The sequence below is a fragment of the Pituophis catenifer genome, unplaced genomic scaffold (genome assembly GCF_029215685.1).
Source record: "Pituophis catenifer annectens isolate HBS135680 unplaced genomic scaffold, rPitCat1.0.hap2 SCAF_3, whole genome shotgun sequence".
Lineage (NCBI taxonomy): Eukaryota > Metazoa > Chordata > Lepidosauria > Squamata > Colubridae > Pituophis > Pituophis catenifer.
In genome coordinates this window covers 122519234-122538648 of record NW_027256883.1, presented here as the reverse complement: position 1 = coordinate 122538648, position 19415 = coordinate 122519234, and positions in this window count along the sequence as shown.

Genomic DNA, 19415 nt, shown 5'->3' with positions numbered 1-19415 from the left:
ATGTTTTTCCATATAGCCTCAGATTGTTCATGTAAAAGAGGTGAGATAGTCTGTCAGATGTTTTTGATGTTTTATAGCCATGCCCTGACTTGTTTAGTATCGTTGAAAGAAAAATTGGTGCATTGACAAATAGTAGTGATGATACCGAATCTCCTTGAAGGATTTCTGTCTTGATATTACCTCTCCCAGCCTATCACCATTGACCAACAACTGTGTCTTCCATTGTGCTTTAGATCCTTGCACAAGCCTTCTGATGTTTCTACTGATTGCTATTATTTCTTGACGCTTGATTATCCAATCATGTGGAAGGGAGTTGAATACCTCCTTGTAATCAACCAAAGCTATGTTCAAGTTAGACAACTTCCTTTTCCTGCAGTTTTCCATAATCATCTTATCAATTAGGAGATTGATCTTTTGTTCCTCTGCTATTTGAGTAGTTTCCTTTCTACTCAGTCAGAAAGAGCTTGTTTTTAAGTAGATGCTATTGGACTGTTTTAGCTACTAATACACACCAATGTGAAATCACAGCTGTCAGTTTTTTAGCTAGTGTTTACTTTCATTCGTATCAAGTTTTTCCCAAGAACCTAAGATGTCATAATGTATTAGGGGAGCATGTAAATCCAAGTAGTGTGGCTTTTTCTAGATGGATGGAAATTTTGTGAATGTGCAGATGTTTTAAATGCCATCCAAGATTTTGGGATATGACACCTAGTATGCCAATAATGACCAAGACCACCATGGTAATATTATGCCATAATGTAAGCCAGCTGGGTGACTTTGGACCAATTAGTTTATCTCAGCTCAACCTACATCATATGGTTGTTTTGAGGTTAGGAGTATGAAGGAATATTATGCATTTTGGCCCTTTGAATTACTTAGAAAGCAATAAAGCAGGATAAAAATCAAATATTTCAACTTTGATTTTCAGATCTTAACACTGTGATCTTTTCCAATTCTTGTTTTGGATTCTATTATCCTTTGATATTGCCATCAATATTCCACACTTTCTTATTTTCAACCACTGTTAAACCTGGTGTGTTATGAGCTGAGACATTATCTGTTTGTATTCGGAAATCCTGCAATATTTTAACCTGTTTATTTTCAATTACTTTTCCAACTCTATGTTCCCATCCATTTTTTTGTTTCTGGAACCTGATAATTTTGACAATTCAGTGAATCATTTTGACGACTGTGTTATTTTGTTGTTTATAATCATTTGTGTGATTTCTTGCATGAGCTGAGTAAATGATCTACTGTTCCTTCCTTCTCTGCATAATATGTAAAGATCATAAACAAAACACATTCTGTACGTCCACTGCAAGGCTTATAGCATGAGTATCTCTCCTCATTTTGCAATATATTAATCTCATAGGCAGTGACTTACTGACTATGTATCCCTGTTCATCTTTCCCTATAGAAATTCAGTGTCCCTCTCCAGAAGTGAAGCATGGGATCTTTCAACCTAGGCAATCTCAATATATGTATAACGATGCAATCGAGATAGTATGTTATTCAATTGCATATTTCCGAAAAAAGTTTTCTAAATGCACTGCTAATGGTTGGAGCCCACCTCCTCTCTGTTAAGGTAAGCAGCTTTTTTTTAGTTTCTTTGTTTTTAGTTTCTTTCTAAAATAGAATTTGCTTTATTTTTTTATGAGTGGTAAATTGCTTTATTGAAAATGAATGATTTATTATGAAATAATAATAGTGACACTATACTTTATTAGAGCTAGCAGTAGTGCTTGTAATTCACCCTGTTTGTTAGCCAAACTTTGAGCGTTTGTATATAAGCATTTGAGAACTTTATGTCTGTCCATGTTCCCCCCCCCCCCCCCGGGTCTCCTACCTGGTGTTTGGGATTTGCATTTTCCTCATCACTCATTACCTCATTGTTTGATTTGTTTTCTTGGGCTTAGGTAACATGTAGCCCACTTTACAGAGAACTTTTCCTTCTGAAGCTAGTCAGGTAGCTCAAAGTGAAATGGCTGTGGAAGATAACTAATAGTTCTTTGGGAAAAGTGAAGGTTCTCTGTCTATTGAAGCATCACAGATAGACTGCATAGCACTTGGAGTAATAGGAGAAATCAGCAAATACCACTTTGATACAGAACAAGAAATTATCGGTAAAAGTGGTTGAGCAGACTGACTTTTTTTTTTATGGCACGTGAATAGAATGATTGCAACAATGGGGGAAAAAAGATAAGTTGAGGAGTTTAACTTTGATTAAATGAGGAATGGAGGGAATAGTACTGAAATGAGAGGCAGAAGGCCTGAACACCAAAAAAGGCTGCATGCAAGTAGCTGCAGGAATGAAATGACAGTTTTAAAGAGGGAAAGGAAAAGACAGTAAAAGTTAGGACTGTCTCAATCTGTGATTAATGGAAACACAACAGCCTCATGTCTTGCTTGGTTTATAGACACATGCGAAACACAATGGGCACATACCAGTCTCTATAAAATTTGTCAAAAGCCACAAAATATTTAAGCACTTTGAAAATCTATGTTGTCGAGAAATTGTCAATCAACTATGACTTATCCAAAGGTGGTAAATGGGAAATTAAACAGAGATATGGGTATGCCTAACAATTCTGATGCCAAAATATTTTTGTATAAAAATTGAGCATAATAAAAAAATAACATCAAAGAGGCAAGGAACAACAATCAAAGAAAAAATAAGTTAGCCAGAAGGTAGGCCAGTATTTGAGCTTTGGCAGCAGCTTCCTAAAACATTCCAAGTTTCCTGCTTAACCCTGAACACAAAAACTGTAACTTCACAGGTCTTCTCAAAAACAAAGAATTCTGAAATCAGGAGCTATCTTGTTATACTAAATCACATTGAGATATGACATATGATATTATGACAACACCATTATCTGAATGGAGTCGCTTAGAAAAAGATACTGTGGGGTTATATTGGGGTGGTGGTAGTTTTTTGGTTCTGCTTATATTTGTATCCTGCTTCAATATCCAGCTATTGAATCAAGGTTAACCTAACATGTTTTATGGAAAAAAGGGAATATAAATCTCTTCAGTCCTAGCCCATAGATGTAGTATGTATAGTATGACTGGCAATTTTGGTGGAAAAAGTATAAAACTTTTTAATATTTTTTTTAAAAACAGAAACGGGTTTGTTTCTATGGACAAACCAGAAATTATGAAGTTCTCTCTGTTGAAAATCTCTTCAAAGATACTAGTGAGGTTTTACGTTCTCATTAGAGATCACAAGATACTTTTTAAAATTATATCTTGTGAAGCTGCCTGAGGCATGCATGCAATGAATTTATTCGTTATTCCTTCATTGTATCTCCCTAATATGTACAGTGACTTCGAAGCAACTCAGCAGCATCCAGAAAATGGACATCTAAATCCTAAAACATTCCTGGCTAGACATTCTACCTCTTACAATCAAAATCTGAATCAAATCATCTTCTCTTTTTATTATTATTATTATTATTTGATTTATATGCCGCCCTTCTCCGGAGACTCAGGGCGGCTTACAATGCGTTAAGCAATAGCCTTCATCCTTTTGTATATTTATACAAAGTCAGCTTATTGCCCCCACAAACTGGGTCCTCAAGGTCTTTCAAGGTTCCTTGAGTTTTCTTGAGAGGCTGCTAGGTAGATGGGAGCCCTTCTCACAACCTGCAGTCTAGTGCCACTTTTTGTCTTAAGACGTTAACGTTCCTGACGTCCAGCAGGAAGTGAGGGGTGGTCATGGGCGTTCAGTATTGGACCAAAATCATATCTACTGAATTGTGAATTGTATTTCAGAGGTGCAATCTGCTATACCGTCTATAGTAACAAAGTGAAATAGTATTTCTTTATCTATTGAATGATATCCTTGCATTTGAATGGCAGATGTTTCTGAACCTTAAGCTTAGAACTGGAAAGAGAAATAAGGATGAAGGAAAAAACGACATAGAGAAAAGGTTGCACAAATTTTCCTGATGAGACAATCATAGTAGGGTTTTGTTTTGTTTTTTTTTTACTGGAAAGAGTCATTTCTTAAAATATTAGCTGAGGGAAGCATTTTCTTTTAAGACCAAAGCAATATAAGTTAGTTCTCAGTTTATCCAATTTAGGCAGCTTTTGCAGTTCCTTGTATAACAATGGAAGAAGATTTGAACTGCCACAATATACAGCTGAGGTGGAAGGAGTGGAATAAAGTATATTGTAGAGATGGAAATACAGTTGAATTTCAATGTAAAAGAGACTATCAGCCACACTCATATTCCAGGCCATTTAGACTTCCATAAATGGAAAAATGGACTATCTGTATTCAGAGGTGGGCTGCTGGGGGTTTGCAGGGGTTTGGGAGAACCTCTAGCTAAGATTCTGTGTAGTTCGGAGAACCCCTAAATCCCACTCCTGGTTGGCCCCGCCCCTCCCTCCCCTCCCAGGAGTCCTCACATGGCCCTTTTTAGATGCGAGGTAAGTGCAGGGTTCCTCCACGAAAAACAGTTCAGGAAGGCCAGAAATGGCTGTTTTCATCCTCCCAGAGGCTTGAGGAAAGCCTCCAGAGCATGGGGAGGGCAAAAACGCCCTTCCCCACTGTGGTGCAGGAGGCCAACTAGGCCATGCCCACCATGGGCATGCCGACCCAGCAACTGAGCAGAGAACCCCTTGCTAAAATTTTTGAAGCCCACCCCTATCTGTATTGCATTAATATTTATACTTTTCCCTTACAGTTTCCATCACTGTCTTACTAGGTGTCTTTCCTTATCCCACTTTGGAGAGAATCACTCTTTTAGAAAGATGGATGGTCATACCCAAATTAAAATAAATTTGATATACAATTATTTCATTGATATGCCTCATAAAGGGAAGAAGATGGCTTCTCAATCATCTTGAACCAAGAGGTTTCCTTTAGATAATAGAAAAGGAGAAAGGCTGGATGAATTCACACAGTTTTTATATATTTTAAGGGTATTCATGGGTTGAAAAACACCTGAAATATTTAACAAACCGAAAGAAATGTCTCTGGATAAAATGGAATTCTAAACCAACTTGGCTTTCTGAAATTGTTCTAAACCAGGGAAATCCATAGGGATCCCATGATTTAAATCAGTTTCCTTTCATTTAGAATAATAGGGGGAGAAGTCTCTCTCTCTGTGTGGTAAGTGGTGTATTTTAAAACAACAAGGATTGGGTCAGAGAGGTACAAGAACTGCCATAATTTCTCTCTTCCTCAGTCCTGGCAGATTTCTCTTCTGGGGCTGTAGTGAGTAGAATCTCGAATTTATCCCAGGGATGGGTTCTACTTACCTTTACTACTGGTTCACAACTGGATCACGCATGCGCAGCTTCTGCAGATGCGCAGATCGCTTCTGATGACGTCAGGGTCAGTGGGCAGAGCCTCCTGCCAGTTTTACTACCGGTTCTAATAGAACCGGTCCGAACCGGGGACAACCTACCACTGATTTATCCTCAGTGGATATTCTCACTGATTTCAATAGCTCCAGTACAGCAAATTTAGTCTGAATTCAGCCTGAATTTATCACTGTAAAATTCTTGGGTTGGAGCCAATAGTCCATTGCAATCAAAGACGTTTCATTTAGTAATGACTCGTCCAATTTATCCAATGGTATTTCAGAGGGTCTACTCTGAGCAAAACTAAATTTGGATTCAGTCCAGTAAAGTTCTTTACTTATCCTAAATGTTATTCTTCTGGTTCACGCTGCCTGCCAGAATTTAGATCCTAAAATATATTTTAAAAATCCCGATTAGCATCAAGATTCCTAAAATGTTTGAGGTTTTATTGTATCAACAGTAATTTTAGAGATGAAGAAAAGAAGGAAACAATTGCTTAGTGACAGAATGCTCTACAATCTACTCTAGAACAAGCCTCCATTTTGTTCACTTGATGTAATGGATAGAGATACAGGTAGTCCTTAATTTGCAACAGTTTATTTAGTGACTATTCAAAGTTACAACAGCACTGAAAAATGTAACTTATGACTGTTTTCACAGTTACAACCTTTGTGGCATCCCCATGATTACATAGTCAAAATTCAGATGCTTGGCAACTTGGTCCATATTAATGACCTTTGCTTTGTCACAAGGTCATGTTATCCCCTTTTGCGACCTTCTGATCAGCAAAATCAATGGGGAAGACAGATTATTAGTTATTAACTAATCAACTGCATCAATTCACTGAACAACTATGGCAAGAAAAGTCGTAAAATGGGGCAAAACTCACTTAAAAATGTCTCACTTAACAACAGAAATGTTGGGCTCATTTGTGGTTGTAAATCGAGGACTACCTGTAATCAAGCCTGATATTTCATTCATATTGCCCATGTGTGGAATCAGTTTAATATTGCAAAAGTATCAAGGGTGAATTCTGCTACAGAGGAAGAGGTATAAAACATAGTTCTTTAAAATATAACTTGCAAACTCACATTTTATTTTGTAGGTCTAAGACAATGAATTCAGCAGCCCATTTTAACCAGCGTATGAACATTAGAAATCATGGATAATTCTCTTTAATAATGGATAATTCTCTTTAGTAACTCTGCATGAAACTTCATTGTGAACTCTGGATTGTCTGCAACTGTTCACAATAGATCTTGAAGATAAAAAGCCTCCTTTCTAAAAGCTACATTTTAGTACTTAGTATTATTAATAAAGTGATAATGCAGTTTTCAACAAAAACATACATCATCTTTTACTATTATGATATACATTTTTCAAAACGTACCAGAAGTCAATATTGTATACCTTTATGTATAAATTTTTAGCCCAAATATTTGATTAATGAGAATTACCAATCATCAGCCCTTCTTAAAGCCATGACAATATATCATTGAAAATGATATTTTAGTATGAAGTGTTGAGTTCATTAAATGAATAAAACTCATCTGTAAAAATCATTTTCATTTCTTATTTTCTGTCTAGATATGTAAATTCTCACAGATATCAGCTAAGACGAATTGAGGTCCTGTAGCTTATGCCTACAAAGTTCTTTCACAACACTTTTATTCACAGGTAGCATTCACTTCCCTGTGTGCTGATTGAAATTTATATAAAGGTAAATATTTCCCTGTCAGTCATATCTGCCAATGATGCTCATTTCCCTTTCTTGGCTGAAGGAGGCAGCATTGTCTGAAAACAATTTCTGTGGTCATGTGACCAGCATGGGTATAGGTCAAAGGTGCATGGAATGCCGTTACCTTCCCACTAAAGTGATACCTATTAATCCGCTTACATTTGCATGCTTTGAACTGCTAAGTGGGGCAAATACCGAGAGCTCAACCCATTGCACAAAGCTCAGGTCTCTAATCCCGGGCTGTCAGCCCTCCAGGTGAGAAGCTCAGAGTCTATAACCACTGAGCTATTGCACTCTCTATATCTATCCGTCTGTCCTGTCTGTCTGTCCTGTCTGTCTGTCTGTCTGTCTGTCTCTATCTATCTATCTATCTATCTATCTATCTATCTATCTATCTATTTATCTATACATATGCATATACAAATATATCAGTTAAAAAGCCTTTTTTGACAGTTCCTGGAATAAATTTTGCAATGTTTACTAACGCTATGGCTCAAAGTCCTTCTCACACTGAATACTGAAGTTATTCTTGCAAGACTGGACTAGGACTTACTTTATCCATCCTGCAATAAATCATCATGCTTTTCATTTTTCTAAAGTTGTTATATTCAGGCATCCTATTAAGAGTCAGAGAGAAAGCAGAACTGCTTAACTCATTCTTTGCATCAGTCTTCACGCAAAAAGAAACTATAGCCCAACCTACCAAAAACATAATTATAAAAGACAGACTAGAAATAAATGTTAAAATAAGCAAAAAAAAAAAAAAAAAGAGAGAGAGAGAGAGAGAGAGAGAGAGAACACACCTGTCTGATCTTGATGAATACAAATCACTGGGACCTGATGGATTACATCCCAGTGTTCTAAAGGAGCTGGCAGATGTCATCTCAGAACCAGTATCCACATCTTTCAAAAATACTGAAGCACCAGGGAGCTACCAGAGGACTGGAAAAGAGCTGATGAGGTTCCCATTTTAGAAAAGGAAAAAAACAAAAAACCAGAGCCAGGAAGCTACAGACCAATCAGCTTAACATCCTGGGAAGTTACTGGAAAAGATAATAAAAAAACAGAACAGCCAACATCTAGATTCGAGTAAAGTAATAACTAACAGTCAGCATGGGTTTGTTAAAAACAGATCATGCCAAACCAATCTTATTTCATTCTTCAACATAGTGACTAAAGTAGTAGACCAGCTGTGGACATAATATACTTAGACTTCAGCAAGGCATTCGACAAAGTAGACCACAACCTGCTTCTTGGTAAGCTAGGAAAAAGTGGGATAGATAGCATCACCACCAGATGGATTCGTAACTGGCTGATAAACTGTTCTCAACGAGTAGTCCTAAATGGGTCTAGGTCTACATGGAGGGAAGTAAGCAGCAGTGTACCACAAGGCTCCGTCTTAGGCCCAGTACTCTTCAACATCTTCATAAATTATTTAGATGAGTGAATAGCAGGTGAATTCATCAAATTTGAAGATGACATTAGGCTGGCAGGAATAGCCAACCCACCATAAGACAAGTTCAGGTTCCAAAAAGGTCTTGACAGACTTTGGGCCCTATCTAACAAAATGAAATTCAATGTAGATAACAAGTAAGGTTCTACACTTAGGCAAGAAAAAACAACTATATGTATACAGGCTAGATGAAACTTGGCTTAATGCCAGTAATTTTGAGAGGAATCTTGGAGTCCAAGTGGATAATCACTTAAATATGAGCCAATAGTGTGCAACAGCAGCCAAAAAAGCCAATGCAATCTTACATTAATTGAGGGATAGAATCAAGATCACTTGAAGTTTTGGAACCACTTTACAAAGCCTTAGTAAGACCACACTTGGAATACTCCATCCAGTTTTGGTCACCACAATAAAAAAAAGAAGTTGAGAGTCTGGAAGGAGTGTAGAGAAGAGCAACAGAAATGGTTAGGGAGCTGGAGTGGAGCCTAAAATGTATGAAGAACGGTTACAGGAAATGTAACCGTTTCCTTTACATGTCATCGAACATCCTCTATGTCGTCGAACATCTAAAATCTCCTCCACTTCATAATGTTGTTCTCTGCCTACATCCACAGGTGGAGGCGGAGGAAGTGGGGTTCCTCGTATATTGGAGATTCCCACCGGACATAGGAGGCTACTATGGAAAACTGGATGGATTTTCTCTAGCGGGGGGGCAACTGTAACTGTACAGTGACGGGGTTGATAATTTTAACTATTGGGAATGGGCCAATATATTTTGGGACAAATTTTTTGCATGGCATCTTGATGTTTAAGTACTTAGTGGAAAGGTAGACCCTCTGACCCACATGGAAAGGTGGTTATGGTTGCTGTTTCTTATCCGATTGATATTTGTACCTATCCACTGCCTTCTGCAGGGCATCCCTAACATGGTCCCAGACTCTTGCCATTTTGCACAGCCATTCCTGTAACCCCACCTCTTCAGATTCTGGGTGGGGGCACTCGGGTATCGGGACGAATTCAACCCCTGAAACAATATGGAACAGGGTATATCCGGTGCTGCTATGTATGTTGTTCATGTATGCGACCTCGGTGAAGGGTAATAGGTCCACCCAGTCGACTTGTTGGTATTTGATGTAGCACCGGATATACCTCTCTACCATTGCATACTTCTGTCAGAATTTGGCTGTGAACTGTACCCCGCGATCGGAGATAATCCTTTGGGGCACTCCATGAAGGTGGTATGTTTGTTAAGAACAGTTTGGCTAGCTTTCTAGCCGAAGGTAATCCCGGGGCTGCACCTGTTGCAGCTGGAAGGCGAGCCTCAGCTGGGATGCCCCTGCCAGCCCCTCAAGTTAGGAGCGCTGCTGTTCCTGGGGGACATGCCCCACCTCCAAAGATGTCCCATCTACCCCACAGTGTATGATGATCTTAAAGAGGTGTTCAGTGAACAAGACTGTGATACCCTGCCTCCCCATCGAGCCACTGATTGTGCTATTGAGTTCATTCCAGGAGCTGTTTTACCTGAACCCAAAATGTACTCAATGACGCCGCAAGAATTGGCAGAGATGAGAACATATATGTTGGCACGGTTGGTGGAGGGATGGGTGTTTACAAAATTAGACCTACGGGAGGCCTACTATTAGATTTTATAGGAAAAGCCCAGGAAAGCCTGGGGGGGGGATGGATGGGTTCCGTAACCCTCTCTGCTTTTGACTTCCAGACAGCCACATGGTAGGGGGGCTGCATGTCAGCCAACGTCGGGGCTGACATTCCGGTGGGAACAGAGGGAGACAGAGTGTGCAGCCCACGTTCCTGCCCGGATATCTTGCCTTGCTATCACTTGCCCCCTCCTGCATACAGACGGTGGAATCCTCTTCCTTCAGCTGTTCACATGGAACTCCAGCTGAGGGCAGATAGGACTGCACTTGCGTGGATGAGGTGCTGGCTGCATTAGCCAGCATTAATGGAGGTTTATCAGACCTATCCCGATCGGAACGGCCCCAACGAACCAGGACTAATTGCATTGAATTACTGGCCAGAGGAAGGCAGCTGGAGCCCTCCAATCAGCACAGGGATTTCGGGTGGAATCTGGGGGAGGAGTAACGCTAGGTTTAAAATGAGAAGGGAAAGCACGATAAGGTTAGAGCTGACAATATTTCAATGTAATTGCACTGAGTGATTGTCGGAGCGTGCCGAATTTAGAAAGATAAAACTTTAGCACAACATCCACCTTGTTGTCTGCGATTTATTTTCTTATCCTGATTTGGAACCTGACAATGGATATGTGTAGTCTAGCGAAAAGAAGGACTATGGGATACATGATACCAGTTTTCCAATATTTGAAGGCTTCTACAAAGATGAAGGTGTCAAACTACCGTATTTTTCAGTGTATAAGACGCACCTTTTTACCCCCAAAAAGGGGGTGAAAATCTGGGTGCGTCTTATATGCTGAATGTAGCCCCACCCACCCGCTGGCCCCCACCCTTCGGCCATTTTCAGCCAGTTCCAGGAGGCAGGGATCTGGGTCGGGGCACAGCATGAGGAACAACCCTCCCTCTTCGGGACGGTCAGGGGAGGGGGAATCTGCCCAGCAGCTTAAGGGAACAAGGCAGGTGCCACGATTTGTGGATGGTCACCCCTCTGGCCACACTGACTTCACTCCCCAGCAATGTGAGGAGCTGCCGCCGCTGCTGCCTAAACCCTCTCTGCGCCCAGGAGCCAAGCCGAGCTGAATGGGAGCCCCTAAAGGGAAACATTCCTCCTTTCAGTCATCGCTGCCGGATTCCCCAATGCAATTCTCAAGAGGGCAGCAGACCCGCGATCCCCTTCCCGATTCCAAACATGGGGTGTGCAGAGACAAAAAAAAAAAAGTGCACCGTGTTTCAGGCGGCGGATCTGGCCAGGAGGAAAGAGAAGTTGAGTCTGCTGAGAAGGAGGATGGGGGCACGCAGCTCTGCAATGTGCAGAAAAACACTTTCAGGCGGCAGCGCTACAATCTCCCCCCCGAATCCAAAGCACTTCTCAGTTCCCCGCTGCACATTGCGGGGGAACTGGCCGCCACCTGAAGCGCGACTCTTGAGAATTGCATTGGGGAATCTGGGCAGTGATGGCTGGAAAGGAGGAAAGTTTCCCTTTAGGGGCTCCCATTCAGTTCGGCTTGGCTCCTGGGCGCAGAGAGGGCTTAGGCAGCGGCGGCGGCGGCTCCTCACATTGCTGGGGAGTGAAGTCAGCGTGGCCAGAGGGGTGACCAGCTGCAAATCGTGGCACCCGTCTTGTTCCCCAAAGCTGCAGGGCAGATTCCCCCCCGCACAGACCATTCCGAAGAGGTTTGTTCCTCAGGCTGTGCTCTGTCCCTCCCCCCAGAGTATGCAAGGGTTCTCTTTGGGGGAAAGCAAGTAGTCCCTGCACCTCTTGCTTGCAGGTGAAGGAGGAGGGCAGTGCCACCTTAAAATGCTGGTAGGCAGAGATAAAATACTTTTTTCCTTGTATTCCTCCCCCAAAATTAAGGTGCGTCTTATACTCTGGTGCGTCTTATACACCGAAAAATACGGTATTTTCCAAAGCACCAAAAGACAAGAGAAGGAACAATGGATGGAAACTAAACAAGGAGTGAAGCAACCTAGAGCTAAGGAGAAATTTTGTAATGGTGAGAGCAATCAACCAATGGAGCAACTTGCCTTCAGAAGTTGTAGGTGCTCCATTGGAGGTTTTTCAAAAAGTGACTGGACAATCATTTATCTGAAATGGTATAGGGTCTTCTGTTTGAGCAGGGGCTGGACTAGAAGACCTCCAAGGTCTTATCCAGCTCTATTATTCTATGTCATATGTTCCTAATGAACTAATAAAAACCGATACAAATTCAGACTGATCCATTGAAGATGTTCTGCACAAAGTGAACCCAGGCACAGGGCTGCAGGGTAGGTGTCCATGTATTTCCAAGCATGGTCACTGGGTATGTTCAGATTTGGCAGACTTGTGATTCTACACAGGCACCCTTAACTGTGTCTTAGCTACAGACTGTGGTTCTGCACAAGCACTTTATTAGTGCCTCAGCCACAGGTGGCTGTGAAGTTCTGCAGTTTAAAAACTCCAGCCTGCTTTTGAGAAATAATATGGCAGCCTCAGATTCTAAAGAAGAGTTTAATGATTCTCCAAAACTTTTTACACAGTTAGACGTCACCAACATGTGGGGCAACTCAAGACATATTTTCATAGAAGGCAAGAAAACCTGCTGCTTAGGCTTTAATACATAAAATGGTTACTTCAGGCCCAGCTTGTATGGATGTTGCAAACTGTGTTGTAAAGCTACAGTTTAGTGAAGGGTCACTAAATGAACTATCGTAAGTGGAGGACTACCTCTATACTGGTGGCAATCACAGCCAAATTTTTTGAAGATTTTTGTGATCTAGAATATAGGGACATTTTTCTTATGTTTTATTTATGTCCTCTCAACTCTGAAATACTAATAAAAGCATATGTTAAAGGGAAATAAAAATTATTTGTCAGTGATGTTTCATTAGAATGAAGTATAAAAATATTCCGAAGAAATATTTGTGTGAGGGGAATTATAGTGGTATAAATCCCTTTTTCAGGAGGGAAGGAAACATGATTAAATTCTAACCAAGATATGACTTTCAGACAAGAAGTCTATATTCTTCATAAGTCTCCAAGAATTAATTTTGCTAGAAATAAAACAGTGATAACTGACATAGTTCATCAATTCAATCTGATCCCATAGATGCCTCCAAATTTTCTAAGGAAAACCATAGAAAAAAGTTTCTCTTGACAATTATTAATGTGCTATCCAAATATGCCTGGACCTCCTTTTTATCTAATAAGTCCACTGTGAGGCAGCTGCAGCCTTTCAGAACATCTTTGAAATAGGTTGTATACCATGAAAGTTATAGAGAAATGCTAGGAAATATTTCTCCTCTGAGGAACATTTGGACATGTTATTGCATTCATTACTTTGTCCCTGTAATGGCTCTTCTTCTTGTCCTCCAGAGCCATTCCCTTTTTCCTCTATAGGTCCTGGGGGAGATAAACACTGTTTATATCAATGGCCACTAACCTTTTGGGCACCAGGGACAAATTCTATGGAGAAAGGTTTTTCCACAGCCCGTAGGGGGCATGGTTTCACCTGCTGCCCGCATCCCGTGGATGGGGCTTCACTTGTTTGCGCGGATTGGTTTCTGGTATGCCATGGCCCATGCCAGTCCATGGACTGGGGCTTGAGGACCCCTGGTTTACATTAGAGAAAAAATGAGGGGATCTTTTTGACTCAATTCAAATTGCATAAGAAGGATAATAATACATATTGTTTTCTTCATAGAAGTTAGATGGAATTTGCAGCAAAGAATTTTTCTTATACACCTATAAAAATGAGAGTTTTGAATTTAAGAAAATAATTTAAAATATTGACAACATATTTTCTCTTAAAGACAAAACAGGAAAAAGGGAAACAAAATGTAAAATCAATTTTTTCCTTGTAAAGGGGAATTTTCCTGATTAATAAGAGAAGGGTAGATCTTGTATCCTTCTGACAAGGAAGCTGTCACATGTAAATGCCTTATTCTCTAATATGTAAATAGTATATGAACGGGATATCAGGGGTTAATTTATTCTTCACTTCTTAATGTATTCATACTTTACCACTCCCATACCTAGCTCCACCCATTGTATATATAAGGAGCTGCACGCACCCATTCCTCGCTTCTATCTGTGAATATTCAGTGAATATAGAATGCCTTGTGTAAATAAAGAGAGATATATTTGAACTCTTAACTCTTACTAGATTTATTGAGTCTGATCCTGAAAATATTGCAACAAGCTGGTAGCAGAGGATGGTTGAATTGACTCAATAAAAACTTAAATATGTCTAAGAGAGATAGGCCCAACACCAGGGCATACAGCAAAGAAATGGAAACGGATCAAGAAATAATCGATGAGTCCACAAATGCGATTTCGAGAGAATCTGAAGAATACACCACTGAAGACGAAGAAATAATAAATGAAAATGATGACCGAGAGGAAATCAAAATAGAAAACAACGAACTCAGGTCAGAGATATTAAAACTGTTAAAAAGCCAGAAGAACGATGAAAGCCTCATCGCGAACCTCCAAGATATGCTGAAAAACAGCGAAGCAGCGAGAAAGAAGCACATCGCTACTGAAAAGCCAAAAGATTCAAAAATAGTGAGTGATACGATTACAGAAAAAAACGCTATGAAGAAGAAAAACGGTGATCCCGCGCAAAATTTTGAATGGCAGCCATCTTGGTTTCAACAGACCTCCAGGGTGAGCGAAGCAGAGCCAATCAGAAAACTCGATTCAAAATTTCTGGCGCGAAAGACATTACTAGATAATGAAAACGAAAAAGAAAAGTCAAACACCTCAGAAGGATCAGAATCGGAAAGTGAAGGTGATTCAACAGATACTCAAATAAAGTCAGCAATGAAAACGCTTTTTGCTGCATTTGGACCGAAACTAAAGATTACCAAAAAGTCAACTAGAAAGCAAGCGAGCAAGCCAACGTCTCAAAATCTACCCGCTCCCATCCTGACGACGAGAGCACCGACGCCTGAACCCAGAGAGCCCTGCAGATACCGCCCCACACCGCAGACCGATGCAAGCACCAACACTCTCAAGAGAAGAAAAAGAACAACCGCCATCGTCAGGACTCCCAGGATCGAGCCGGAGACTGATTCATCTGAGGAGGAGCAGAACGAGCGAGCCGCAACGACGAGAACCTCTCACGACGACTCCAGGGACGAAATAAGCAACGCGCATGCGCAAGACTACGCAGACAGCCCAGGAAGACATGAGTTGCTGAAAGGATCGTGCAGGCTCGTTGCGAGCATTCCCACGCCGTTTTGTAATTTCCAGCATTTATGAGACCACGGACTACCTCCGGTTGTAAGTAATGGACCCAATAATGTCGGAAACTTGCCCAGTGACTTCCCAAAGCTGAGAATAGATGGCATTAATTTACAAGAATGGTATCAGCAGCTCCAGGTTGTCTTTATGAAAGAAAACTTACTGTTTTTTATCACTAATCCCCCAAAAAGACCTTGGACTCTAAAGTTAGACTGTTTACACCATAGAGCATTTTTCTTATTAATTTCTAGTGTATCTCCTGCTATGTATCACAGCATTAAGCAAAATCTGACTGTCTCAGAAATTATTCAATGCATGTTCAATTTATTTCACAGTGATAGTGTAGCTACTACCACAAGAATGTCTAAAGATTTCTTTTCTTCTAGGATAAAACCAGGGGTTTCCATAAGTGAACATTTAATATCTTTAAACAAAATAAGAGCTGAACTGCATTTAAGGGGGGAGGTGATTTCAGACCAAACGATGAGAAGTGTTATCATCAACTCACTTGACCCATCATGGGATAATTATATGTCACATTTAGACACAATCAATCTAGGATACTTATCCATAGAAAGTCTATCCAATAAGTTAATAGCTGAAGACAATTCAAGGAGGAGTCGCTCTAACAACCACATAGAACACAAACCATATAGAAAAGTAGCTTTTCAAGAAAGATATAATGAAACATTTAGATGCCACAACTGTGGATCCAGGGAACACAATAGGAGAGATTGCCCCAAAATTTCAAAAGAAAGACATAGGTCAGAACACAGAAATAAATACAACTATAGACAGTCTTCCATTGATAGACATAGATATAGAAGCCCTCCAAATTACAAAGAGCATAGAGGGGGCAGAGATAATTCAAAGGATAGAAAATCTGGTTCACTGAATGGACTAAACAAACAAGACAACACTAACATACAGCAAACTGAGAACAATAATTGGCTTATTGATTCTGGAGCAACTAATCACACCACAGAATTGCAGAGAGGAAGAACTCAACATTACAAACCATGATTAGATGCACATTAGAAGATGCTGGCTTAAGCAAACAATTCTGGTCAGAAGCCCTACACTATTCCAATTACACACAAAATAGAACTTGGTCCAGCATTGTAAATAAGACACCATATGAAGTGATGTATAATAGGAAACCAAAATTAGCACACATGCACATATTTGGAGTCACTGCAGACGTACACATACCTAAACAATTAAGAAGAAAGGGAGAAAATGTGTCTAGAAGACTTAGATTTATGGGATATGAGACAGGTACAAAAGGATACAGATTCATTGATAATAATAACAAATTTATAGTTTCCAGAACAGCTGTGTTCCATGAACAGGCCAACTGGTCTAAAATACATCTTAATGAAATATTCCCAAGCAACAACACAGATACAAAATCCCAAGAGAAAAGGACTATAGAAAAGCAAAATGACAACAAACATAGAAACAAAACCAAAACATGGACAAATAGTCAACACAAAATAAAGACAGATACATTAACAAAAAAGGAAGCAAGATATTTGCACGATAATAATAGTAAACCTGAAAAAACAATTAGAAACACCAGAAACCAAATGCCAAATAAATATAAGGATTATATAATGCATATGGATGGAGAATCAACGACACCTAATACGTATGAGGAAGTGTTAAAACTTCCTCGTAAAGAAAAAGAAAAATGGGAATTAGCAATGACAAAAGAGATGGAAAGCTTACAAGGATTAGATGTATTTACACCTGCAATTGCACCAAAGGACAAAACCATTATTGGCACTAGGTGGATATATAAAATTAAAAATTTAGAGGGAGGCAATACTCTATACAAGGCTAGATTAGTTGCACAAGGTTATGCACAGAAATATCCAGAGGACTATACTGACACATACTCCCCCACAGTAAGAACTGAGAGTGTCAAAACAGCTCTAGTTGTAGCTTCAGCACTCAATCTCGATGTATTCCAATATGACATACAGACTGCGTATTTACACGCAAAATTAGATAAGGAAATATATGTAAGAGCACCTCACAGTCAATACACAAACAAGAATGAAACTTGGTTATTAAACAAAAGTTTATACGGGTTAAAACAATCTGGTAAACGATGGTATGATTGTTTAGTAAAAGTACTTAAAACTATGGATTTCAATGCTACTACTGCTGATAACTGTTTCTTTGTTAAAAAGGGTGATGATTACATAGAATTTGTATTGATCTATGTGGATGACATTTTGTACATAGGTAAACATAAAGAGAGAAGAGAAACATTTGTAACAAAGCTAAATGAACATTTCTCATTGAAATCTTTAGGCAAAGTAAATAAGTATCTTGGTGTTCAAATTAGTAAAACTAGAAGAGGATTCAAGCTTTCTCAGAGAGATAAGATCATAGAACTCTTGAACAAATGTAATCTAAGCGATGCCAAACCCTGTGACACTCCTATGCAGACTGACTTCCTAAGAAATGCAGATGAATCATCCCCTGAATTCAAAGATAACACATTCTATAGATCAATCATAGGTTCCCTTCTTTACATTTCTAATTGGACAAGACCTGATATCGCTTTACCCCTCAATTTATTGTCCAGACATGTCAGCAAACCAACAATATACCATTGGGAAGCTGTTAAAAGGATATTAAGATATTTAAAGAATACCTTAGATTTTTGTTTGATATTAGAGCCTAATAATGTCAAGGAGCCAAACCTCACATGTTACGCAGATGTGGATTGGGCTGGAGACACTTCATGCAGAAAAAGTACATCTGGTTATTTATTCCTCCTAAACGGTTGTCCAGTTTACTGGTACACTGGCAAACAAGATTTAGTGGCCACTTCAACGACAGAAGCAGAATATGTTTGTTTATCTAAAGCAGCAAATAACCTTGTATGGTTTAATGATTTAATTTCTGATATTTGGAAAAAACCTGCCTTGCCTTTTGTCATGCATGAAGATAATAAAGCGGCTATCAAAATATCTAGATCTGACGCCATTGGACAGAGGTCCAGACATATAGACATAAAATTTAAACATGTGAGACAATTATCTCAGGATGGATTTATTAAAGCGGTACATTGTGAGACATCAGAACAATTAGCTGACATATTGACAAAGCCTTTGCCATCTAAGCAACATAAATACTTGACTTCCAAGTTATATGTTTTGTATTGTCCTGAATCTGAATGTAATTGGTGTAGCATATCGAATCGGCATTTAGAGGGGGATTTGTCACAAGTAAATGCCTTATTCTCCAATATGTAAATAGTATATGAACGGGATATCAGGGGTTAATTTATTCTTCACTTCTTAATGTATTCATACTTTACCACTCCCATACCTAGCTCCACCCATTGTATATATAAGGAGCTGCACGCACCCATTCCTCGCTTCTATCTGTGAATATTCAGTGAATATAGAATGCCTTGTGTAAATAAAGAGAGATATATTTGAACTCTTAACTCTTACTAGATTTATTGAGTCTGATCCTGAAAATATTGCAACAGAAGCAATGTCTTATGTTCTCTCTTGTATTACCCAGAGTTGTTAGTATTTTGACTTTCTAGATATTTGTTGAAGTTCAACCCAATCCTAGATCTGTGGTATTTGGTGAAAAAACAACCGGTACCAAATTGTAGCAACAGTTTCCCTGATATGATTGGCTAATATTTAATTGCATGTCGCTGAAGATTGTAAAAGAAGTTTTCATAAAAATCATGTATAATAATTTTGTTGTTAGCTGCTGCTACTGAAAACCTTGGGAAAGTTCAGAATTGCTCAACACTGAAATGAAAGTATTTTTTTTCTTCTGAAAAAAACTGCCTGAAAAGTTTACTTTGTTTGCTTTCCCACCGCAACAAAGAGTCCTTTAGCTATCAAGATCATATTCTTATTCCAGTAATACTTCCTCTTCACAAGTTTCCTAACAAAAAGCAAAGCAACAAGCAAAAAGGAGGAAAGAATGATAGTAGCTTTGCGAAATCAGATGAAATAGCCAAACTTCTGAATGGAATTTTAGTGATTGGGAAAT